The sequence below is a fragment of the Pinus tabuliformis genome, chromosome 6 (assembly GCF_031772625.1).
Source record: "Pinus tabuliformis cultivar Carrire ecotype Pingquan chromosome 6, CPIR1, whole genome shotgun sequence".
In the NCBI taxonomy this organism is placed as follows: Eukaryota; Viridiplantae; Streptophyta; class Pinopsida; order Pinales; family Pinaceae; genus Pinus; species Pinus tabuliformis.
In genome coordinates, this window is record NC_142292.1 from 1,929,799,208 (window position 1) to 1,929,826,592 (window position 27,385).

General features: G+C 37.6%; 1 long non-coding RNA gene across 2 annotated transcripts in view; it reads left to right on the forward strand.

Moving 5' to 3' along the window:
• The first annotated feature begins 255 nt into the window (after positions 1–255).
• The window catches only part of LOC149266896 (uncharacterized), a 93,064-nt gene continuing 65,934 nt past the window's right edge, over positions 256–27,385 (forward strand). The window contains exons 1-4 of one of the 2 annotated variants that reach the window (XR_016253036.1): positions 256–379; positions 486–562; positions 16,747–16,823; positions 17,108–17,421. This is a non-coding gene — a long non-coding RNA (uncharacterized LOC149266896). Of the gene's footprint in view, positions 380–485; positions 563–16,746; positions 16,824–17,107; positions 17,422–27,385 lie in introns of those variants that run through there. The other variant, XR_016253037.1, reaches the window with a different exon arrangement.

Genomic DNA, 27,385 nt, shown 5'->3' on the forward strand with positions numbered 1-27,385 from the left:
TTCTGCTTGGTCTGGCTCTTGGAGCTGCATCCTGCGAAACTCTGGTAAGTTCAATGATACCATTGCTCAAACTGTCTTTTCTTCATCAGATACATGTCATGGAGGGTTTGCATAGATTTCCAACTTTACTAACTGGTTCGATTCGGAGCTGCAAGTTGTTGTCCCATGGTCATTCATTTTATACAAGTAATTTGTTAAGCAAGGGTTACATTGTTTTTTTTTTTATGGTTAAGCTCGATATCTTGATTAATAGCAGGTCTGCATATGTTTCTTTATCGAAGGTATTAAGTTTATTCCATTTCCTCAGCAGGCATCACATCTACAGTGATTCTCAGAACCTATGCCACTGAGAACCACTGCTACACCCGCCTTTCATCTGGTATGTTGCTAAATGAACAAGGGTTATTCTTGTTTGCGTTATATAGTTTTTTCAACCACGTCCTTCACATTTTCATTGTAAAACTTACTAAAATGATATGATGCAGGATCTTAGCCCACTGGGGGATGGGTGTGGGTGCTAGGCTTCCGGAAGACCAGTATTTTCTCATAACAATACATGCGGGTATGAAGGCCTTCCTTCCGTTAGGAAAATCTTGGATTGTTTAAGTTAAACAACTGCATGAGGGTTTCTTCTTGAGCGTTTTGGCTTTCAGGTTATCATACCCTTATCTGTGCTAGCTCGAATTCTGGAATGGACTGTTGTTCTTATCACAGTTCTGGGGGACAACCTCTGAATCGAGTTTTTGGCATGATTTCATAGATGTGTATCAATTTATGCTATTTTGGGGTTATCAAATGCATATCGAAGTAGTACTCTGTTTAACTATCTTTCTTCATATATAATAGTTTGTTTATTGTGGATTATGTTGTTCTTAATTACTCTGTTAATATCTAATATTTATGTTGATTAGATACATTTTCCTTACACAAGTCTTTTCATTCTTCATAACGTTGTTCCTTGGCGTCCATCCTAGGACTACGAACTGAGCAAATCTAAAGGGTTATCTTGAAGTTATTTGCATCCTCTCTTTCTTTATGTAGAAGTTTCGTTATTTGGTTTCTGTAACTAGGTTATGGTTAATGCTCTAATTTTTACTTGACAATTCTCTTCCTCAGAAGACTTAATGTTTAATAAATTTGGCATTGAGTACCTATTGCAAACTGGAAGCCCTTCTACTGTTATCCATGTTATATGCATCTTGATTCTTGATGAATTTACACTGCATACACACTGTTCCTAATGGCTATTGGTAATAACTTTGATTGAATTCATAATATATGTGATTATAACTCTGTTTTCAATTAATAGTTTCAGCACATTTGTTTAGTGGGGTTAATCTTTGATGTGAGGTGTCTTTAACTTACTAGTCGGAGTTATACTGAACCTTTTATCAGTGGTAGGTACTCCATCTTTCTGTTTGGCAAAAGGCATTGTTAACTGTAGTAACTCACCCAATTTGCATTTATATATAAATATATTCTTACCTGGTTTATACTGAAGGATTGTTTCATAATACATTGAATGTACAATTTTGTTCTTGCACAAATTCTTGACTTGGGTAACATAACTGTTATGATCAGGTAGCAAGGTTATTTTGTCTATACATCTTCATCTCTATATATTGTAATATAATAACCTCTAAACATTATGCCAACCAACATATTTATGTTAACTATTCACAAATACTTATATCATCAGAACAATCTAAAATTCAAGGTTAACCTCCTAGATGAAATTAGGGAAACATGCAATTCTAAATACCATAGAATTTATTTTCTACTTGGACAAGATTAGCAAGTTACATTCCTGCGAAAATAAATTATAAACATAGAAAAACATTTGAACTTATTATTTGGTGCAGGATCCCCCAAGGAAAGTTTTGGGGCTTAAAGCCCAGATTTTGACTAAATGTGATGTAAAGGCTCCATGTTCTGTGGGTGTGGAGCACAAAATTGTAAATGAGTCATAGGGTTGTCTGCCTTCAGTTTTGTAAATGTAGTGTTGGCTTTAGAGATCTACCCATGGTCTGCAAACCATGGGATTGTATAAATAGAGTGAGGCTCTAAGTTGTAAATCATCGAATCAATTGGAGAATGAAGGATGAAGAATTGAGTCTTATCTAAGTGTAGAGTCGAGTTTTGGGTCGTAGAGTAGGAGAAGGCTCTACAGCTGAGTGTGCAGAGGCCTAGTAGTCTGTAGCTAAGTGTGCAGACCCCCGCAGCTGAGTGCGCAGGGCAAGTTGTGTCTGTAACTGATTGAAGCATTAATAAAGACAAGTTTTATACCATTCCTGTGTATCTTTTTCTTGTTTTATGCATTGAGTATATTGGGTATGAATTACATATTTACTGTTTATATGCGCGAACTTATATGATTATGTTGACGAAGAGAATATAAGACAAAGTATTTATTTACGTGAAGTTAACTAACCATTATAAGAAGATAAGTAAGATCCATGGTGTAACATAGGGAATTATCGCAGATCGCTACCCAAAGGCGATTATAATAGATCATGAAGGCCTCGCAGGTCAGGGTAGTGCGCGAAGTAACCTACACGAAGGTATTCACAGACGGACTAAATCGACCCCTCAGGCATCTCAAGGATGTGGAAAGTTGGTTCCAATATCCCCCCATACTGCTTCAAGTGAGACCTTAGTCTGTGCTCCATGGGCTGTTGTTGAAAGGGCTAGTAGTGTAGGGATTTGTTTGGTTAATTAATTCCAAACCTGGGTTAGGCCCCTTAAAGCCAAAAAATGGTTCTGTTGCCGGGAATGGAATTTGCATAGAGATGTTTGATGTGGTATCATTGGAATCCAACTAAGAAGGAAATTGAAGGTTGGTTGGAAAAGAGAATTCATGAGTTCAAGGCGCAGGAGAACAAGAATTTGTGACTGAAAAAAGAAGAGTGGTTAGACTGCTACCTGTACACAGAGATCCATGAAATCTTCTTTGCATCTTTCCCTACTGAGCTGTACGAGTGGATCACGAAGCTAGCAGATAGCCAAGGAATGTAGAAACTTGACAATCCTATTGTGTAGACCCCACAATTGGTGCGCAGATTGGAAGCATTAGAGGATAAGATCGTGGGCGCTATTGATCACTAGCTCGATTGGATTATAGGAAGATTCATTACTAAGTTCACGGTAGATACTTCAGACAGCTATAGCGAGGCAAAGCAACGCTTTCTCGAAGGACCGCGAGGTAAGTACGTAAAGTCTCTAAATATTTGGATTAAAATGCTATTGTGTGAAAATAGGGTTATGCAATTACCTTGATGTTCAAAGCTACGCAAAGTGGGAAAACCTATAGAAACGAAGGAAGTAAGGGACCAGAGAATAGCACTTTGATTTCCCCTCTGTGAGGGGAAGAGGAAGATCTTGTGAAGGTCTCTCCACAAAGTGCGATCCATTTGATAAGGAAAAGGATTCCACATATACCACCCTCACCCACACCATCACCAGCTTCACTGCCTTCACCTCCTTCTTCACCCATACCACCTCTGCCACTACCGCAAGTCAATATGGGAAGCATGATAAAGTTGCCTGTGTTCAAGGGAGTAGGAAATGAGGATCCAAACCAGTTTGGTTAGTGATAAGAGCCATATGGGAAGAATAGGGAGTTACTGATGACAATATAAAGAAAGTGACATTGGTTAGCACCCTGGAGGACCACGCGCTGACCTGGTATATTAAGCATTCTAATGACAATCCTAATGCAGGGATCGCAGATATCCAAACTGCGTTAAATAAGGAATTTAGTAGACTGAAACCAGAAGCACAGTCGATCATTGGTCTCAAAGGGATCACAATGCTACTAGGTGAGACTCCTTGGGAGTTGGATTAGAGGCTGAATAACACAATTCGCAAAGCTAATATGACTTTGACAGATGGACAACACCGCGAATGATTTGTAGCATCGCTAATGCCGCATTTGAGGAATGCACTATCGTAGTAGAGGTTAACGACTCAAGAAGAAGCCTTGGAGACTGCGATGAGACTGCATGAGACCTAAATGCAGGATCCTAACTGGGGAGTTCAGTAGATCCACACGCAATTGAAAAACTTATTCCTTGGGATGCAGAGTCTGAAATAGGAAAGGAAAGTCTGACCAGAAGTGCGCGAAGAGGTATGGTGCGTAAAATGCAAGGGTTAAGGTTATGATAAGGACCATTGACCGATGTTTGCAAATTACCTTGCAGGAGGAGGACTGATGTCGTTAAGATAGGAGGCATAAGTAGGACCTAGCGCAACGCCTACCTTGTGGTGCACGATTTCTCAAATAGGAGGGAGACATGCTATGGACAACTACCATTTGTTACAGAAGTATACACAAAATTCATAGCAATTGTTCTGTAACTTTTGTAAATCAGTGGGACATGATGAGCGCACTTCTAGAAGCTATGAGTTAATGATAGACAGAACTCCCACCTACAAAGTTCAAGCCGAATCATGGCCCCTAGACCTAAATGCAGGAGTGGAATGAATAGGATTTCAAGGGTGCGGGCAAGGCTGAGGTGGAGGAGGACCTACAAGAGGTCGCAGACAATAATATGCTATAATTGTGGAGGGCTAGGACATTTTTCCCGTGATTGTTCGAACCCAATGCGTTGATCATGTCTATATTGTACCTTGTTTCATCATGAGACAGAATATTATCCTACGCTGATAGCTAGGATACGCGACAAGGGAGCGCTACCACCTCCCCCGACTTAGAACCTGCAGATGATGAGATCTGAGCCATGCGAGGAAGATCCAAATGATAACATTGTCCTCCAAAGTGGAATCGTGATGGGAGATGATAATGGAAAATGACTCGAAGATAGTACTTAGGTTCACAAGGCTCAGACGAAAGAACTAGAGTTTGATTTGGAGCACGCTAAGGAAAGCTTCATGGAAGCTAAGAATAGCTTTGCTGATGCCTCCACTTCAGGAAGCAAAGATAGGTTGGAGCCCGAAATGGACCCATCTATGCTTACGACGTTCCTGGAAACGTGCATGAAGCTACTGCTCTACAGTAATGTTGTAAAGAGACTACAGGAACTCATTAACAAATGCAGTGGGATAATGCTAAGAGAACCGTGCATAGATCGAAAGATTGGAAATCATACGCCGAGGATGGGAAGAGAAACGAGGTTAACCGTGCAGATTGGAGAATATGAGATGGACCAAGTAAGTCTGAACTTAGGATCAGGCGCAAAAATTCTACCGAAGCAGACATGGGAGCACATGGGGAGGCCTATGCTACAGTGGTCTCCTATTCAATTGTGAATGATGAGCCAATAGAAGATAATACCCCTAGGGAAATTGCAGGGAATCAACGTGGATATTGAGGGAGCGAGCACACTAGCAGACTTTGAGGTGATAGAAATTGTTGATGACAGTAATTCCTACCCCGCGCTCTTAGGAATTGATTGGGCCACTGACATGAATGGGGTGATTAATCTGAAGAAGCACAAGATGAATTTTGAGAAGAATTCTATGCACGTAGTTATACCCTTGGACCCTGCGGAAGGATCATGCTATACAGAGCCAGTGCGCGATGATGAAAGTTACGATGATTTGAACTGCATCTACAAAATAACCATGTGAGAGCAAGATTGGGTAAATCCCACCGCGGATGGATAGATCTCATTAGGGCGCAAAAACCCCTTTACGTTGAATTCTGATGAGGAGATAGAGTGATGGAAGGACTGGTTACAGGAGGAAACCACAGTAAACTATAATATGATGACAAGATCATTGCGCTGCTTATCAACAGAAGTGAGAGATCTCCCTACTTATGATGGATTAGGTGAGGTAGATGCTTTCTTGGACGAATTCAAAAGGGAGGTTCTGGAAAAACAATGTTTTTAGGCCTGAATTGGGTACTGCGTGCTACACCTGCGAGGTCATGGGGTACGCACAAAGGGAGCTTTGAATATTGGTGCGAATGTAGGATGATGATGCACACATGGTTTGTGGAGCCTAGAGTGCGAATGATAGATAAATACAATGAGTAGGATGATCTGCATATACATCCGACCAAGTGGATGTAGGCCTATGGGGAAAAGCCACAACTGAAGTGGGTGCACCTGTTGTGTCACACCCTAAATGTTATACCAATGAACTAGTATATAGAAACAGAGCTCTGCCATGGGACAAGTGAATGGGATGTCCTACACGAAGGGTTCATGATTACCTTCAACTTTGAGGATGTATGGTATACTATTGATGAAGTGCTACAAGAAGTAAAAGTAGCCATATTTAGGATAGCGCAGGAACTAGTAGAGAAGATTCAGCCTGAATGGGCTAGTCAGTTAAGTTGCTCGCTGGAGTGTTATAATGTAATTGTTGAGGAAGAGGATGAAGATCCGAGGAACATTGATATTCCTGAGACAGAAGGCTAGCGCAAGGTTCAAGGACCACAAATCGAGAACCCTGACATCACCACGTCGGTAAAGACTAAGTAGGTAAATATTGGTACAGAGGTGGAACCCAAATTCGCGAAGATTGGGGATCAGTGGGACGATGCGATGATGGACGAAGTCGCTGAACTACTCCGTGGATATCAGGATTTATTCCTGACCCAGTTTACAGACTTAAAGGGAATAATGAAATATTTAAGGGTAATAAGATCATGTTGAAACTTGACATGAAGCCAGTTAAGGAGAGGCTGTATCGCTTAAACACGAAATACAAGGAAAAGGTCTGTGTAGAATTAGACAAGATGCTCATGGTAGGCATCATTGATCCAATGGAGGAATTTGACTGGGTAAGCACGATGGCTGTACAAGAGAAGACATAATGATGAAATAACAATATGCGTGGATCTTAGAAAGTTGAACAATGCGTGTGTACATGATCCCTTCCCAATTTCGTTCACAGATGAGGTGCTAGACAATGTAAGCGTTCAGGAAGAATATTCTTTTGCTGATGGGTTCTCAGAGTAGTACCGTTAGATTAGGATCATGCTGGAAGATAGGAGCAAGACAACCTGCTTAACTGAGTGGGTTTTCTTTCAATACACTGTAATGTCATTTGGATTGAAGAATACGTCGGCCATCTTTTTGCACATAGTTGTTGCGGCGTTCAAGGAATATATTCATAAATTCTTGGGGGTCTATTTTGATGATTGGACTATATTTTCATTTGTTAGGAACCATGTAGTGAACCTGTGCTTGGTGATGGATACATGTCGAAGATACCAAATAATGCTTAACCTCAAGAAGTGTATGTTTCTCGTTCCTTTTGGGAACTTGCTGGGACATGTGGTCTGTAAATAACTGTTGATGGTAGACCCAATGAAAATCATGGTGATTCTAAATTTGGAGGCACCACGCAGTGTGAAACAACTACGCACTACCTTGGGACATACGGGGTACTTTAGAAAGTTTATGAAAAGTTATGCCCAAATCCCAGCGCCGATGGAGAAACTATTGAATAAGGATGTCACATTCTACTGGGACAATGACTATAAAAGAAGCCTGGATATCTTGAAGGAGAAGATGGTGATTACGCTGATTCTTGTCTTCCGAAGCTGGAAGAAAGAATTCCATGTGCATGTTGATGCATCGTGTATAGAATTGGGGATAGTTCTCACACAAGATGGCGGAGAGGGCTTGGATCACCTTATCGCGTTCGCGGGTGGTGGATTATCTAAAGCAAAAAAGAACTATTCCACCACTGAACGTGAGGGACTTGCTATGGTGTACATTCTCCAGAAATATCGACACTATTTGCTAGGGGGACACTTCAAGATGTATATAGATCATTCCGCGTTGAAATACTTGGTCAATAAGACTGTGTTGGGGGGTGCATATGTAAGTGGCTTTCATTATTCCAAGAATATGATTTTGAAGTTGTTGTGAACCCTGAATGACTGAACGCGGGACTTGATCACCTATCGCGCTTTAAGATAGGGGAAGGACCTACCAGCTTGGAGGAAGGAATACCCAACGCATAACTTTTTGCCGTGTGTGTGGCGGATGGAAATCTCGAAGATATAATTCACTTTCTGACAATTGGAACTCCACCAGAAGATTACTCTATCCAGTAGAAGAAGGAACTAGTGTTGCACATTCCAGGTTTTTCTGTTATTGTGGGGCACCTATATAAGATGGGGAATGATGAGATACTGTGAAGATATGTATCAAAGTTTGAATGAAGTAGAATCCTCGGGGACGTGCATAGGGGCCTCACAGGAGGTCATTATGCAAGGAGAGCAACTGCACATAAGGTTCTTCGTGCAGGCTTGTGGTGGCCGACCCTTCGTCAGGATTCAAAATCACATTGCAAGGCCTATGATGTATGTCAAAGAACAAGTAAACCATCATAGAGGGACGAGATGCCTTAGAATCTACCAATGATGCTACAACCCTTTGAAAAGTGAGCGATTGACTTCGTACGACCTATCAAACCTCAAAGAAAAACAGGCGCAAGATATATTATCACTGCGATAGAGTACCTAGCTCGTTGGGTAGAAGAGTAGCTAGTAAAATACTAGACGACCATGATGGCCGCGAAGTTTCTGTTCGAACACATATTGACACAATTTGGATGTTCGAAGATATTAATGAGTGATTGTGGTACACATATCTTGAACGAGATGATCAACGCACTAACAGAAGAGTTTCAGGTGTATCATCAGAAAAGCACACCGTATCACCCACAAGCTAACGAGACATTAGAAGAATTTAACAAAGTAATGGACATTGAGCTAACCAAAGTATGCAACACGCAGCGAAGTGATTGTGACCTATGCGTACTTGCAGTATTATGGGCTTATAGGACAACATGTAAGAAACTAATGGGGAAAACACCTTTCTGATTGCTCTATGGAGTGGAGGTCGTAATGCCGATGGAATACATCATGCCTAGTATACACATAACAATGCTCATAGGTATGACAAACCATGGAGCCCTAGAGGAGAGGCTCATGTAGTTGGAGGAACTTGAGGAAGAACGATTTTTGGCTGGCCTTCACCAACAGGTACAAAAGCAATGTGAAAAGGCCTGGCACAATCGACATATTAAGTTGTGCACCTTTAATGTGAATGATTTGGTGTTATTGTATGATAGTAAGTTTGATAATTTCCCATAAAAATTCATAATGCATTGGTTGGGAACGTATGTTATTAAAGAGGTCACAGATGGAGGCGCGGTACAATTCGTAAAATTAAATGGAGAGCCTTTCCTAGGAAAAGTGAATGGCAGTTGGTTGAAGCCATACATGGGTGGCCCAACTATCTGACTAGCCGACTAAAGAATAGTCTTAGTGCTCCAGGCACCTGAAAGGAGGTGCTAGACTATAACTAGATGCAGGGAAGCAGTTCAGCTACAACGGTCTCTGAATAGTGCGTTGTCGATCTTGTAGTAGTTAGGGTAGAGTTTGGAGGTCTCCATGCGAAGATACTACATCGACAAAGTGACTCAAGGGAAAATTATGATGTTTGTGTTGGGGGCTTGTTGGGCATGGGATCCCCCAAGGAAAGCTATGTGGCTTAAAGCCCAGATTTTGACTAAATCCGATGTAAACGCTCCACGTTTTGTAGGCACAGAGCACGAACTTGTAAATGAGTCATAGAGATGTTCGTCCACAGTTTTGTAAATGCAGTGTCAACTTTAGAGATCTACCCATGGTTCGCGGACCATGGGATTGTATAAATAGGGCGAGGCTTTAAGTTGTAAATCACTGAATCAATTGTAGAATGAAGGATGAAAATTTGAGTCTTATTTAAGTGTAGAGTCAAGTCTTGGATCGTAGAGTAGGAGAAGGATCTGCAGCTGAGTGTGCAGAGGCCTAGTAGTCTGCAGCTGAGTGTGCAGGGAAAGTTGAGTCTGTAACTGATTGAAGCCTTAATAAAGAGAAGTTTTATACCATTCATGTGTATCCTTTTCCCATTTTATGCATCGAGTATATTGGGTATGAATTGCATCTTTACTATTTATATGCGTGGACTTATATGATTATGTTGACTAAGAGAATATAAGACAAAGTATATCTTTATGTGAAGTTAACTAACATTTATAAGAAGGTAAGTAATATCTGTGGTGTAACTTCGGGAATTAATGCATATCACATTCTTAGCAGTGTGAAAGCATCTCAGTCCCTGGTTAGGGCTGTGCGAAGACGATTGTAACAGATCGCGAAGGCCTCGTAGGTCAGGGCAATGTGTGAAGTAACCTGCATGAAGGTCTTTATAGTTGGACTAAATGAACAATTCATACATCTCAAGGGTGTCAAAACATGGTTCCAGCATCCCCCCATACTGTTTTGGGTGAGACCTCAGTCCGCACTTTGTGGGCTATTGCCAAAAGGGCCAGTAGTGTAGGGATTTGTTTGGCTAATTAACTCCAAACTTGGGTTAGGCCCCCTCAAGCCAACAATTATCTTCCATTGAAAGTCTAAATTACTGTCAGATGAACCTCTCCACCCTTCCAATGAGAATTTTGGCAATTACGTCCAATATTATCCCCCTAGCTCCTCTTTCCCCACTAATTCGTTCTCTTGAAGATAACAGTTCTATTGCTTTGGCCTCAGGACTCCAGGTCCAACTTGCAATTGAGTACTTCTTCCTCCAATGAATTTTCTCTCAAGGTCATTCCCACTGACAAACTTGGTTCAGCTCAAGGAATCCTTTTCTAGTTTTCCAACCCCCCCTTCCTCCTTCTCTCTTCTCTTTTGTAAGAGGAAGACAGGTAAGGGATAACTACTTCTTTAACTAATAACTGATAATTTTTGGGTGAAAAGAGAGTTACTGAGGTTCATCAGAAGCTATTTAGATCTGTCATGGTAACCATATTAATATTTCTATAACTTGGCTTAATTAAATTTAAAATTAATAACACCACAAAACCAAGTTGTTTATCAGTTTACTCAAATGTAATAGCAAAAAAAAACAAGAAAATATTCGTAAAATAACTTAAAGGTCGGAATATTTCACATATTCCCTTGCTTTAGCAGAACCCCGTCCCTGGTGTTCATTTTTCCATCTGCTCTTCGAATAATTGAGGATACACCTCCTGCATAAAGTCTTTATCCTACCAAGTGGCTTCTTCCAGGCCGAAGTGCTTCCATTCCACTTTAAGTTGGATGATAGCTCACCTCCACAATGTTGCTTCTCTCTAATCGAGTATGCGCAGGGGTTCGACCAGGATTTCTCCTTCCGGTTCGACCTGTCATAAATACAACTATTATATAATTCACATACACATAATTAATATATTTTGAATAAATAGATTATTTGTTATATATGTTTGTCAATATATATATATATATATATATATATATATATATATATATATATATATATATATATATATATATATATATATATATAGATATATATATATTACCTGAAGTTCTTGCCAGTTTATGATATGTCTGGGGTCATACACATATTTCTTTAAAAGGGAAACATGGAATACATTATGAACCTAAATGTGGCTGGGTAGGGCTATCTGATAAGCCGATGGTCCTGTTCTATCTAGAATTTGAAAAGGGCCGCAGAATTGGGGGGACCAATTTGGCACACTTTCCCCATCTCAATGTACTCGTCTTAGGTTTAATTCACACATACACATGATCTCCTACCTGGAACTTCTGGTAGGTTCTTTTTATCAGAATACGATTTCTACCTGTCTTGAGAAACTTTCAAATTTTGTCAAACCTTTTTCATGGTTCCTTCCATTTCCTCCAGCACATATGGTTCTAATATCATCTTGTTCTCTGGACTGTTCCAATTTGGATTTTACATTTCCTTCCATAGAGCACTTCAAATAGGTTCATCTTAAGTGATTCATGATAACCATTGTCGTAGACAAATTCCACCAAATGTAGATACTCTTCTCATTTTCTATGTTGCTCCATAACATACATGCGCAACATTTCCTCTACCACTTGATTTACTCTTTCGGTATGTCCATCAATTTGATGGTGATAAGCGGTGCTAAAATGGATTTGCGTACCTAGCCTGGTAAAAAATGCTTTCCAAAAAGTAGAGGTGAACTTGACATGCGATTAGATATTATGACTAGAGGCATACCAAGAAACCGAAAAATATCCTTCATAAATATATATGCTATTTGGGTTGTTCGGTATGTGGATTTGATAGGTATGAAATGAGTTTTCTTTCTCATTCTGTCCACCACAACCACAATGGAGTCATTTTTTCTTTTAGACCGAGGTAATCCAGTTATAAAATCCAGAGTTATTGTGTCCCATTTCCCCTTAGGGATAGCTAAAGGATGCAATAACCTAGCAGGGTGCTAGTGCTCAGCTTTAACTTGCTGACATTCCAGACATTTGGCTACATACTCAGCAATTTCCTTTCTCATACCAGGCCAATAGTAGTTTTTCTTGATAGGAAAGAAGAGAATTTGATAACTTGGGTGAGTAGCATAGGGACTACTATGAAACTCATATAACATGGTTTGTTTTAATGAAAATTGATTAGATGCGTAAATATGATTTCTGAATAGCAATAAATTTTTAGAATTAATACTATACTCTTTCTGATTTACTGGATTTTGAGCAGATTTTACTTGCTGCCAAAGGTAGCTATATTTAGGTTCCTTCTATGCCACTTCCTTTAGTTGTTCAGTAAAATTGAGTTCTGCTCAGTTAGATTAAATCTCGTAGAGATGGTGCAGTTTCCTACTTAATGCATCTACCACCCTATTTTCTCTCCCCTTCAAATGTTTGATTTCAAAATCAAATTCGCCTAAGAATGTAGTCCACCGAGATTGGTGCTCATTCAAGGTAGGTTGATTGAAGAAACTCGTTAAGTTGTTATGGTTTGTCTTGAGAAAAAAATCCTTTCCCCAATAGATAGTTTTGCCATACCTTTGGCGTGAACCACCACAGTTAGCTCTAAATCGTAAGAAGAATATTTCTATTCATGTTATTTTAACTTACAGGATTCGCAAGCATTAACCTTTCCAGTCTGCATTAAAACGCCACCTATGCCTTCTTTGCACACATCAGTGCAAACTATAAAATCTTCTTCTGGATCTGCAATTTTCAATATTGGAGTTGTTGTAAGAAATTGTTTTAACTTTTCAAAACTTTCTTGACTTTCTTGGGACCATTTGAAGGTTTTTCCATATTTTCTGTAAGGAGGTAATTGGATAAGCGATTTTAGAAAACCCCCTTATAAACCTTCTATAATAACCCACAAGACCCATGAAAGAGCCTATGTCCGCCACATTGGTTGGGATCGCCAATTCATGATGGTCTTTATCTTCTCTAGGTCAACTGCTATACCCTCAGAGGATATGACGTGTCCTAGATATTGGATTTGATCCTTAAAGAAGTCACATTTGCTGAATTTGGCAAAGAGTTGGTTTTCTATTAATGGTTTGTAGCATTATTCGAAGGTGTTCTTTATGTTTTTCAATAATTCTAGAGTACACCAGATGTCATCTATAAATATAAGGATGAATTTATCTAGATATGGATGGAAAATTCCATTCATCATACTCATGAATGTTGCTAGAGCATTAGTAAGTCTGACTGGAAAGACTACAAACTCATAGTGGCCATAGCGTGTTCTAAAGGCAGTCTTGTATATGTCTTCATCCTTAATTCGAATTTGGTGATATTCAAATCTTAAACCAATTTTTGGGAATACCACTACTCCTTTTACCTAATCAAAGAGATCATCAATTCAGGGTAAGGTGTACTTATTCTTAATGGTTAACTTGTTCACTCGTCTGAAACCTATGGATGGCCGTAGAGTACCATCCTTCTTACTTATGACTTAAATCAGGGCTCTCCAAGGGGATACATTGGGTAGGATATACCCTTTATCTAACAACTCCTGTAATTGTATTTTGAGTCCAGTTAACTCAGGGACACTCTTTCTGTAGGGAGCTTTGGAAACTGGGGCAACTCCAAGGACCAATTTTGTGGTAAAGTCAAGGTTCCTCTTGGGTAGTAGTCTCGGAATTTATTCTGCAAATATGTCCCTAAAGTCTTAGATTACATGAATTTTCTCCAAGACTGACATTTTATCTTTGGAGTTTGTATACCCCACTTGAACCGCATAGATTTGACAACCTTTGCGCATACATCTCGCTAGCTGGTGGGTTGTAACAAGTCATAACTTGACTTCTCTTTTAACACCCTGAATTTCTATTCTGGTACCATCATTTGGTAGAAAGTTAATGGTCTTATCTTTAAATTTTACTAAGGACCACTTCCATTACCAGTCCATGCCTATCAAGACATCATAGGAACATAAGGGTAGTATATTTAAGTCTTTCCTAATTTTCTGTTATGCTAGATTTATTTCCCAATCCTCTACTTTTGCACTGACTCTTATTTTTGCACCTGTTGCTAGTTGAACCAGCTAGGGGTTCTCAAATTTTGAACTTTTTAGGTGGAAAATATCAACTATTCTTGGGATAACATAGCTCAACCTAGTACTCGGATCTATTAAAATGGAAAAAGGATGATTGAATATTTTACCTTCGAGTTCCACCATCGAGGGTTGACAATCTACTTAGTGATCTTCCAATGTTGTGTTAATCCAAGGTATGCTCCATGCCATGTCACCAACAGTATAAGCTTCATGCAAATTTGTGGCAGGTTCTACTCTCCCTCTATGAGGACAATTCTTGTAGTAATGGGGTTCCCCACAGCCCCAACACTACAATGGAGGTTTGGGAATCTGGCTTTTTTCCAACTTACTTGATGCTTCATTTTGTTTTATTTCATTTTTAGGTCTGTACCTTTGCTAGTTTCAGTTAGCAGAACCATTTGGTCCCTTCCATCCTAAATATCTGGTGCCCGTATTCTTCATGTTCTTATTATTTGCAAAAATTTTATGCCCCTTCTTACTCGGCTAACTTTTATTTAATTCACCTTTCTGTTTCATTTGTTGGTAGCAGATCTGAGCCTTTTCGACTGCTTTGTCCATCATTTTTCATTATCAAACTCCAGTTTCTCCTTCATGAAGGCAGGTAAAATGCTGATAAAACGCTGGACTTTAGCCTTTTCTTCATGGATATAAGGCACATCTTAATAGGTAGGTGAATTTGGTTATAAATTCATCCATGGTCTGTTGTCCTAGTCTCAATTCATGAAACTCTTTTGATCTATCCTCATAAAATCATTTAGTTAAATATCTATCCTTGAAATGCCTTTGAAATTGTTCCTAGGTGACCTCATGCTCATTAATTTCTTTGACTGTTTTGATTTCTTCCCACCACAGGGTGGCCTTTCCTTGTAACTGATAAATTGCTAACCTTGCCCTCAAGTTGTCATCATATTCATATATCTGGGAATATTAATTAACCAGGCTTTTGTCGCTTCTTCTACCTCACCGTTATAGATTGGTGGTTTGATCTTTCTGAACTCTCATCGAAGTTGTGTCGTTTGTGTTTTTAATCCCTTTTTACTGGAAACATTATCTGATTGTTCTGCATTATAAGTTTTTCCCCCTTCAGACTCTGGACGTTCCTCTTGTTGTCTGCGAGATTCCATCTTGTTCTCTTCTCCTTGACTGGGGTCTAGATTCCTTTGATTCTTTCTATCTAACAATTTTTTCATAATCTTTTCTTGTTCCAAACGTAACCTTTCATTATCAGGACATAGACTCTGCATTTTTACTCATAAATGTTGGATTGTTTCTAATAAAACAACATTGGCATTGGCAATTTCTTCTCCCAGTTGTACCCATACTTCTGGGTTACGTCTTGTAGTTCCACCAAAAGGAGCGGATCCCACTCTTTCTTACCTATTGCATCCACTGCTCCTCTGTGCATCATAGCTATTTTGTTATTTCTAAGATCATTCATTCAGGCCTCAACATAGTAACCTGAAGCTTTGATACCAATTGTAACACCTATTCATTAAAATAATACAATGCATATTAACTATATAAAAAAATTGGTTTACCATGACCCAGGATTATAGTCTAACTGAACTTCATTATTACAATTAATTAGAGAGTACAATATAACTGCGAGAGTGGAGGTGATATCCACTTCATAGATTGGCATTGTACCCATTATATTTATATCACACGCCTAATTATGTCACTCACAAGGTTTGCACATGGTAATTAAATTTCTGGTTATCATTTTGTCTAGACACATCATCACATTGACATTCCTCGACCTTCTCTGGCTGGTCCACAGTTGGATGGCTGCCAAGTCTCGTCCTCATCGGGTGCCATCAGTTGTTGGCATTACCGTTTGATTGAGGTGTTGGATCCATTGCTCCACCAGATCTCAAGGGTCTATCCTTACGATCCGACGACTTCTCTCGGTTCTCTTGCCATTCTACTTTGTCTAGCTCTTGGAGCTACATCCCGCGAAACTCTCGTAAGTTTGATGATACCCTTGCTCAAACCATCTTTCCTTCATCAGCTACGTGCCAGGAGGGTCTGCCTAGAGTTCCAACTTTACTAACTAGTTTGACTGGGCATTGCATGCTGTCATCTCATGGTCATTCATTTTATACAGGTAATCTCTTAAGCAAGGATTACATCATTTGTTTTTCTGGTTAAGCTCAGTCTCTTGATTAATAGCAGGTCTGTAGATGTTTCTTTGTCAAAGGTATTAAGGTTATTTTCTTTCCTCTATAGGCATCGCGTCTTTAGTGATTCCTGGAACCTATGTCGCTGAGAACCACTGCTACACCCGCCTTTCATCTGATATGTTTCTAAATGAAAAAGGGTTATTCTTGTTTGTGTTATATAGTTTGTTCAATCACTTCCTTCATATTTTCATTGTAAAACATACTACAGTTTTATGATGCAGGTTCTTAGCCAACTGGAGGATGGGTGCGGGTGCCAGGCTTCCGGAAGACCCAGATTTTCTCATCGCAATGTATGCAGGTATGAAGGCCTTCCTTCCATTAGGAAAATATTGGATTGTTTAAGTTAAACAGCTACAGGAGCTTTTCTTCTTGAGGGTTTTGGCTTTTGGGTTATCAAACCTCCCAATCGAAGTTTTGGCACAATTTCTTTGTTGTGTATCAATTTCTACTATTTTTGTGTTATCAAATGCATATTGAAGCACTACTCTATCTAACTATCTTTATTCATATATAATAGTGTGCTTATTTTGGATTATGTTGTTCTCAATTACTCTATTAATATCTAATATTTATGTTCATTAGATACAGTTCCCTTACCCAAGTCGGTTCATTCTTCAGAACTTCATTCCTTGGCGTCCATCATAGGACTGCTGATGAAACAAATCGGAAGGGTTACCTTGAAGTTATTCACATCCTCTCTTCCTTTATGTAGAAGTTTCCTTATTTGTTTTTTGTAACTATGTTTTCGTTAAGGCTCTACTTTTTACTTGATAATTCTTTTCCTCATAAGACTTAATGTTTAATAAATTTGGCATTGAGTACCTATTGCTAACTGGAAGCCCTTCCACAACTACCCATGTTATATGCATCCCGATTCTTGATGAATTTACTCTGCATACACGTCATTCCTAATGGCTATTGGTAAAAAATTTGATTAAATTCATAATATATGTGATTATAACTCTGGTTTTCCATTAATAGTTTCGACAGATTAATTTATTAGGATTAATATTTGATGTGAGGTTTCTTTAACTTACTAGTTAGAGTTATACTGAACCTGTTTTCAGTGGTAGGTACTTCATCTTTCTATTTGGAAAAAGGCATTGTTAACCGTAGTAACTCATCCAATTTGCATTTGTATATAAATATATTCTTACCTGGTTTAATATGGAAGGACTGTTTCATAATACATTGAGTGTACAATTTTATTCTTGCACGGATTCTTGATTTGGGTAACATAACTATTATGCTCAAGTAGCAAGGTTATTTTGTCTATACATTTTGAGCTGTATATATATTGTAACATAATAACCTCTAAACATTATGCCAACCTAGATACTTATGTTAACTATTCACAAATACTTATATCATCAGAACAATCTGAAACTCAAGGTAAACTTCCTCCTTACATTCACATCATGCTATATATGAAATTAGGGAAACATGCAATCCTAAATACCATAGAATTTATTTTCTACTTGGACAACATTAGCAAGTTACATTCCTTCGAAAGATAGTTATAAACACTGACAAAAATTTACACTTATCTTCCATTGAAAGTCTAAATCGCTGTTGAATGAACCTCTCCACCCTTGCAATGAGAATTTTTGCAATTACGTCCAATATTCTCCCCCTAGCTCCTCTTTCCCCACTAATCATTTCTCTTCAAGATAGGAGTTCTATTGATTTGGCCTCAGGACTCCAGGTCCAACCTGCAATTGAGTATTTCTTCCTCTAGGGAAGTCTCTCTCAAGGTCATTCCCACTAACAAACATTGTTCAACACAAGGAATCCTTTTCTAGTTTTCCAACCCCGCCCCCAACCCCACCCTCTTACTCCTTCTCTCTTCTCTTTTGGAAGACGAAGACAGATAAGGGATAGCTACTTCATTAACTGATAACTAATAACTGTCGAGTGAAAAGAGAGTTACTGAGGTTCATCATTAATTCTTTAGATCTTTCATGGAAACCGTTTTAATATTTCTATAACTTGACTTAATTAAATTTAAAATAAATAACACCACAAAACCAACTTGTTTATCCGTTTACTTAAATGTAATAGTAAAAAAAACAAGAAAATATAAATAAAATAACTTAAAGGTCTGAAGATGTCACATTATCAATATTTTATTTTAAAAGTTTATTTTAAGAAAAACGTATTATAAAATATTGAAAAAATCAATAAATCAAGAAAACAAAAATAAATGAAATATAGCAAATAAGTAAAAGAAAATAAAAAAAATGAAAAACAATAATAAATGGAAAAATTTATTAAATGAAAAATTAAAAATTGAAAAAAAAAATTGATTAGTTGAAAGGGGAAATACGAGCCATTGTGGCAACAATGTGTTTCCTTTGAGTTGTTGGCTGTCGGGATGGAACACTTGACGCATAATATTATGTTTCAAATATGCCTTCGAAGAGTTTGTTCACTGGTAGAAGGAAGGGAAGTGTAAATGACAGTGATGGAAGTGTTAGGAAGCTATATTGGCATGGTTTGGAATTACATATTTTTGGATGCTTTTGAGCTGTGGTGTTTTTGAAGGATAGTGTAAACGACCATGATGGAAGTATTAGGAAGCTCTACTAGGGTGGTTTGCTACTCTAATTACATGTTTTTTGATGTTTTTGAGCTGTGGTGTTTTTGGAGGATTGTCCCAGTGGAATTCATGCTATATGCTCTGGGTGTTCTTTTGCTATACTCATTGTCAATAGTTTGGCTGATCAAATTGGGTCGGTGGGCTCAGGTTGTAAGGATTTTCTTTGCCTAGGTAAATAATAGTATGCTTCAATTTTTTTATTTAATTATGTTTAGTGTTTTCTTTATAAAATGTCAATAGATATTGTTAGTAAAGCATATAAAACAACAATGTGAATACATAAATAAGATAAGTAATAGTATGAATGTCATACAATAACAAGTAAGAAATAGCAATTAACAGTGTGAATTTTATACATGAATATAGTCTTGCAAAGAAAACCATTGAAATTGGACATTATATATAGGTATAGAATTACTCCTGCGTATCAAAGTAGGAGTCGCATTGTAAAGAGAAAAAAAAATTGTAATCAAAATAAATTAAATTAATAGAAAGAGAAAAATAGACATATTGCAGAGTATGCAAAGAAAAATAGACATATTGTAGAGTATGCTAAAAGGGAAAAATAGACATATTTCATAGTACACATGTAATAATAAACATAGGGGACAGGCTCTTGAAGGGAAATAAAAATAAGTATTGTGATGAAAAAAAAACATATAAGAATACTAGTCACTGTGATTGGAAAAGGTTTCGGGTTAATTCTGATATTAAATTCTTTGTTGATAAAAAACTATTTTAGGAGTTAAAAAATGCTAACCTCGCCCTAGTTAATGTGTGAAGGGGAAATCAAGTCTATTATAGGAGGTAAGCTCTACATTGAATTATTGACTTGCAAAAGAAAACTTAAAGAAAGCCCTAAGAGTTGTTGTTTTCAAAAAACAAAACTAAAAATCAAGTCTTTTGAAGAATGAACTTCTCGGGTTGAAGCTGGTCATCTTAATAAACACATGTTATGTGTGTGTGCCAAGTGATTCCATATCCTAAATCAAACCATAGCCATTCAGAAGCTGAAATAACACCTTAATTGTGATCGAGGATAGCCTTGAAGGTTGGGCCCTTTCCAGTAGCTGACAAGTAGTCCCAGATCGAAGGATGTAAACCACAATTAAATCAAATTAAATAATTCAAGGAGAAAGTTCTTACTTTAATTACTATCCAGTCATGCCGAGAATATGAATAACAGATAATAAATTAACAAAATATTTGATAGAGTTCTGTGCAACTTGGGAAAGTAGAAAATTAATAATGAAAGAGAATATCTATATATATATAAACATAATTGAACACAGGAAATAACCCATCACCAATTTTGAAGAAAGAACTAGATAAAGGCAACCTTGAAAACTATATAAATATGTATTAATAATTCCACATAGCTCGGTAAACCACCCAATTCAAAATATATTATTCCTTATATGATAAGAAACTCATGGGAAAAATTTCTTGGTTTTCTAGTAACCAAAACAAAGTAATAGCGCTAATTCAGTTAAGAAATTATACACGTCTAGGAGGTAGCTAGCCTCACGACTGTAACTAAAATGTCAATGTAATGAAAATATATAAAGCTTCAACACAGACCAAGCCCGTTGAGCGAGGTATTGTCTAGTAATGATGTTCTATTACCAACTTTTCAAAACAAAGAGAAATCCTTAAGCAGAATCTGGAAGCTCTTCTTCCATCCCTTATGTCACAAGAACCATTGATCGAAGCTTGCAGATGCAAAAAACCTTAGCATCAACAATATAGTTGAAGGTAGATGGCCAAATGAGGGTTTGCTTCCTCCCATTTCTAGCGAGATTTTGGAGACTAAAAATAGGAACTCGAGGTGAGAAATAAATGGGGACCAAGTCAAAATGAAATCAAATCAAAGGGAAAATCTGTATAATAAAATCCTACTCCAAAGTCGAGACTCACATAACAAGTAAACTAAAATTATACATTACCTTACTATGCTCAGAAGTGTATTCAACTTAGAGGAAAGTAAATAGGGTTTCGACGAGGTTGTTGGTGCTCCAGGAAGTGCATAATGCTAGAAAGGGTGTGAATGTGGCAGAGGGCGAGAGTGGTTACACCCCATAACTGGACATTTCTTTGTGATTCATTGGATCATTGATCTGGGCAATCAAGGGCTAGAGTGACAATACCTTGAGTCATATGCCTCAGTATAACACTCCAGAAACAAGGGTTAAGGATTAACCTTATTCATGTATTAAGATATCATATAACCACTGGAAATGTGAACATTATAACCATGGTTGGAAAACAAAGAATCCCCACATATAGTCTAGTAAATCCTATACATCACAGTATCCATTAATATTTATGAGAAAGAGGAACTTCTATAGTTGGTCAACTTAGGAATCCTTAATGGAAGCTCTGAGATGCCAACAACACTTACATCAATGATGTCGCTGATGGTATATGGCCAAATGAGGGTTTTCTTCCTCCCTTTTCCAATGAGATTTTGGTGATTGAAAGTGGGAACTACGGGCTGGAAAGAAATGGGGACATAGTGAAAAAGAAATCAAATCCAAGGGAAAACTCGTATAATAAAATCCTACTCTAAAGCCGAGACTCATATAACAGGTAACCTAAAATGAACCATTATCTTATACTGCTCAGGACTCATAGGAAAACATTTAAGGTTTGGTGAAGTTGTTAGCACTGTTAAAATAAGATAATTACTCCTGCATGAGGAGTTAGCTAAACATAGAGAGTTAGTTAACTATGTGATTGAGTAGTTGAGTGTTTGAGTGTTGAGTCAAGTCGATTTAAGTGATAGACAAGTTTGAGTGTGTGATTGAATGTGGTTGCATGTTAGATATTTTAGGTGAGTAGCTAGTTGGAAAAGGTTTAAATAACCTTCACCGGGCTCATTGTAATGATCATATTTTGTGTGAGCAATAGAAGAGAAACAACTCGCATTTTGTGTGAATTCATGTTTTGTCTTCTCTTTCTCAAACAAATTGGTATTGGAACTATAAGAAATTCTATAACGACAACCTATAGATTTACAGATTCCCAAGTAAAGGGTCGAAAGTTTCAGCATAGTCATTGAGCGATAAGCCGTAGCTTGTCAGTTGTTGAGCAATCAACCGTCTAATTATTATGGCTAGAGGGAGGGTCACAACCTTAGATGCCACCAGCTGAAACCATAACTGCATCAACCACAATTGTCGTTGGTGGAATGCAATTTGAAGGAGTCAATATTATTGTCGGTCATGTGGCCTCACCATGAGAGCAGAATTTTAATGCTGTTTGTATATTGTGTTTAAAGGCTCACGTCGTTTCATGTTGAATAGGTTATTAAACCAAGTCCATTGAATTTTATAAGTTGAGTGGGAAGTTATTTAAATACATTGAGCGGGAAGCTCGAAGAGATCGTTAAAATTGAAGTGTTTTTTTTCTATATATAAAGATTTTTTAAAAATATTTTTTATATATAAAAATTAATATCAAGACTTTTTGAAAAGTGTTTTTTAAAAACGTTTTTTTTAAGTTTTTTTTTTTAAATAAAAAACTTAGGGTTTTATTGAAATGGGTAATTTTTTTGAAAAAGAGTTTTACAAAGGAGAAATTTATTCTTTTTTTCAAAAAGGTATTTTTGGAGAAACATGGCTTTTTGAAATTTCCAATCCTAGTTCACACCATTTACAGGGAAAGATTATGATGTGTGGGCCTTTAAGATGGTGACCACGTTGCAGGCACATGATTTTTGGGATTATGTCATGTTTGGGTATTCAGAACCTAAGAATGAAGAAGAAGAACAAGATCTTGGTAATACAGAGAGGGAACAATGGAAGAAAGACAAGAAGAAGAATGCATGTGTGTTGCAGCTTATTCAACATGGAGTGGACCGAGTAGTGTTCCAAAAGATTATGATCACGTCTTTAGCAAAATTAGCATTGGATACTTTGGTGACAAACTATAAAGGTATGGCCAAAGTCAATATTGTTAAGTTGCAGAATACTAGGAGAGATTTTGAAATTCTGTAGATGAAGGAGACAGAAGACATCGATTCTTTCATGAATCGGGTCATAACTATTGTAAATCAGTTAAACATTTATGGTGAATATATAAAAGATAAAATATTGGTTGAGAAGGTCCTCCGATATTTGTCTACCAAATTTGATGTTGTGGTAGCAGCCATAGAAGAAGCCAAGGATTTGGCATCATTGACAGTTGATAAGCTGATGGGATCACTTCTATCACATGAGGCAAGGATAGACAGAAATAAGGATTCCACTTTAGAGACCACTTTCAATAGTCAAGTTTCTATTTCAAGAGATAGAGGTCGAGACAGAAGTAGGTCAAGAGGCAGAGGACGAAATGGAAGATATGGTGGACAGAAAGATGACCGAGAAGAGCATGAACATGTAAGTGGAAGCAACTACAGAATCTTCAACAATAATCAAAGAATTCACAAATCAAAGGTGAGATGCTATTATTGCAATAAATTTGGTCACTATGGTCGTGATTGCAGGAAGAAGATAGTTGATCAAGGGAACCACAGAGCTAATGTCACTACAAAGTGTACTAACTCCATGTTCCTAGCTTGCCATACAATGCATGAACCTTCTACTAGTGTGTGGTTGTTAGACAGTGGTTGCAGTAACCACATGATAGGCAACAAGGATTTCGTTGCAAATTTTGATCAATTTGCGAAAACAGAGGTAAATTTGGGGACTGACAAGATTGTGGTAGTAGATGGAAAAGGAGTGGTCAACATTCTGACCAAGCAGGGGGAGCCAAAGACAATCTGAGATGTATATTATATTCCTAGTCTCAAACATAATTTGTTAAGTGTTGGTCATTTGACACAGAAAGCATACATAGTTATCTTTCAAGGTCCAGAAGTTGTTATATATGACAATCTGCTAAGCAAGCAATTGATAGCAAAGGTGAAGATGACGAGGAACAAAATTTTTCCTCTAATTTTGAATTACAGTGGTCAGGTGATTTATTTTATAGTTGCATGTTCTGATGATTATTGGTTATGGTACTTTCGATTTGGACACTTGCATTTTTCTGGTTTAATATTGGTCCAACAGAAACAGATGGTTAGAGGATTACCTCCCATCAAAGAACCTACTAGTACTTGTGAGTGTTGCATCTTGGGAAATAAACACCGTCAAAGTTTTCCAAAGGGAGTTGCATACAGAGCAAAGAAAACTCTTGAGCTAGTGCATACAGACTTGTGTGGACCTATGAGGACACAGTTGATTCGTGGAAGTTGTTACTTCCTTACTTTCATTGATGACTACAATAGAAACACTTGGGTTTACTTCTTGAAGCAAAAGTTTGAAACTTTTGCAAATTTCAAAGAATTCAAAGCCTTAGTAGAGAACCAAAGTGATCGACAGATCAAGGTATTGAGGTCAGATCATGGTGGAGAATATGACTCAAAGGAATTCCATGATTACTACAAACAACATGGGATCAGAAGACAGTTTACAACTAGGTACATACCACAGCAGAATGATGTAGCGGAGAGAAAGAACAGAACAATTATGAACATGGTAAGAAGCATGTTGAAAGGAAGAAACGTATCTAATGAGTATTGGGGAGAAGCAGTTGCATGTGCTATTTATGTGATCAACAGATCTCCTACAAAGAGTGTAATGAACAGAGTACCAGAACAAGCATGGTCAGGTATGTATTGTAGCGTATCTCATCTTAGAGTATTTGGATGTGTAGCTTATGCACATGTGCCTAAGGAACGAAGAGGCAAATTGGATGATAAAAGTGAAAAATGCATATTCATTGGTTATAGTGAGCAATCAAAAGCTTACAAATTGTATAACCTTGTCACAAAGAATACCATAATTCGCAGAGATGTTGTGTTCAAAGAACAAGAGTCATGGAATGGAACTGCAGACAAAACAGTTGATGCACAAGTTCCACTGATGGAAGAAGATGTAGTAGAAAAGGAGCATCAATAATCATAGGTAAAGACACCAAACAGAGACACACCAACAAGGACCCCAAGATTTTCAGAGCGGCACGGATCCTCAAGCAGATCAACAGATCAAGATTCTCCCAGTAATCAATCAGGTGATGAATCAAGAAATGGTAAGAGAAATATGAGAAGTTTGAAATATATTTATGATGATTTGGATGTTAGTTCAAATTTTGCATTGTTGTCATTAAACCTTCTTGATTTGAAGAAGCAATCAAATATGAAAATTGGTTGCAAGCCATGGATGAAGAAATTGAATCTATTGAAAAGAATGATACATGGGATTTGGTTGATTTTCCAAAGGATAAAAATCTCATTGGTGGGGTGTACAAGACAAATTTGAATGAAAAAGGTGAAATTGATAGATTTAAAGCAAGACTTTTAGCGAAAGGATTCTTGTAGCAATCGAGAATATACTTTGGAGAAACGTTCGTTCCAGTAGCTAGATTGGATACTATAAGAGCAGTTCTAGCCACATCAGCTCAAAACAAGTGGAATTTATATCAGATGGATGTGAAATCAGCCTTCTTGAATGGAATTCTAGAAGAAGAAATTTATGTGCAGCAGCCTCTAGGATATGAAGTTGAAAGTAACGAAGACAAAGTTTACAGGTTGAAGAAAGTGCTCTATGGATTAAAGGAAGTGCCTAGAGCTTGGTGTAGCAGAATTGACAGTTACATGATCAAGAATGCATTTTGTAGAAGCAACATCAAGCCTACCTTGTACACAAAGGTAAATGAGCATGGAAATTTTTTTATTGTTTGCATATGTTTATGACATGATTTTTACAGGTGATTTTGACATAGATGAATTTAAATAAGCCATGATGAAAGAATTTGAGATGCAGATCTTGGTCTCATGAAATATTTTCTTGGCATAGAAGTTGAGCAATCTGAAAAAAGGAATTTTTATTTTTCAAAATAAATATTCCAAATATTTATTGAAAATATCCAGGATGGAAAATTGCAAACCTGTCCCTACATCAGTTGCAACAGGTACAAAGTTAAGTAAGGATGATGAAGTATTAGATGTCAATCCAACTCTATTCAAAGATTGGTTGACAACCTCATGTATCTCACAGCTACAAGACTAGATATCATGCAAGGAGTGAGTTTTATTTCTAGATTTATGGAGACTCCAAAAGACACACATTGGAGTGTAGGAAAAAGAATTCTAAGATACCTAGCAAGAACTAGAGATTGTGGCATAATGTATGCAAGCACAGAAAAGAAGGATTTGATTGGATACACAGATAATGATTATGTAGGAAGTTCGGATGATAGGAAGAGCACTTATGGTATTTTGTTCCACCTTCATTTAGGTGTGATTTCATGGGCATATAAGAAGCAGCCCATTGTGACACTTTCATAAACAAAAGCAGAGTTGTAGTAGCAACATCAATAGCATGTCAAGTAGTGTGGTTAAGAAGAGTATTTGATGGAATCAAGCAAAAACAACAAGGATCAACAACAATATATTGTGACAACACCTCAACAATTGTACTATCCAAGAATAGTGTGTTTAATCAGAAGAGAAAGCATATTGATACTAGATATCACTTTATTAGAGAACTTGTGAGAAATGGAGAAGTTCACTTGAAGCCTTGTAAATCTAGTGATCAATTGGCTGATATATTTACTAAGTCATTAGCATAAGATGTGTTTGAGTTTCATAGAAGAAACTTGGGTGTTGTAAGCCTAGCTAAGACATAGACTAGCAGGCATGTTTCAGTTTTCATGAGTCATGTTTTAGTTTAGAAGTTGTAATTAAGGGGGAGTGTTAAAATAAGATAATTAATCCTGCATGAGGAGTTAGCCAAACATAGAGTGTCAGTTAACTGAGTTATTGAGTGGTTGAGTGTTTGAGTGTTGAGTCAAGTCGCATTAAGTGATAGATGAGTTTGAGTGTGTGATTTCATGTGGTTGCATGTCAAGATATTTTAGGCAAGTAGCTAGTTGGAAAATGTTTAAATAACCTTTATTGGGTTCATTGTAATCATCATGTTTTATGTGATCAATAGAAGACAAGCAGCTCGTGTTTTGTGTGAATTAATGTTTTGTATTCTCTGTATTTCCAACAAGCGCTCCAAGAAGTGAAAATTGCTAGAATGAGGATGAACATGGAAGAGGAAAAGGATGGTTACACCCCATAGCCAACTCTTTCTCTCTGATGTATTGGATCATTGACCTCGGAAATCAAGGGCCAGAGGAATTCCACCTTGCGACAATACTTTGAGTCACGTACCTGTTGAAGCCCTGAAAATCGGGTCGAAAACAAGGGGGATACCTACCCGGTCTGG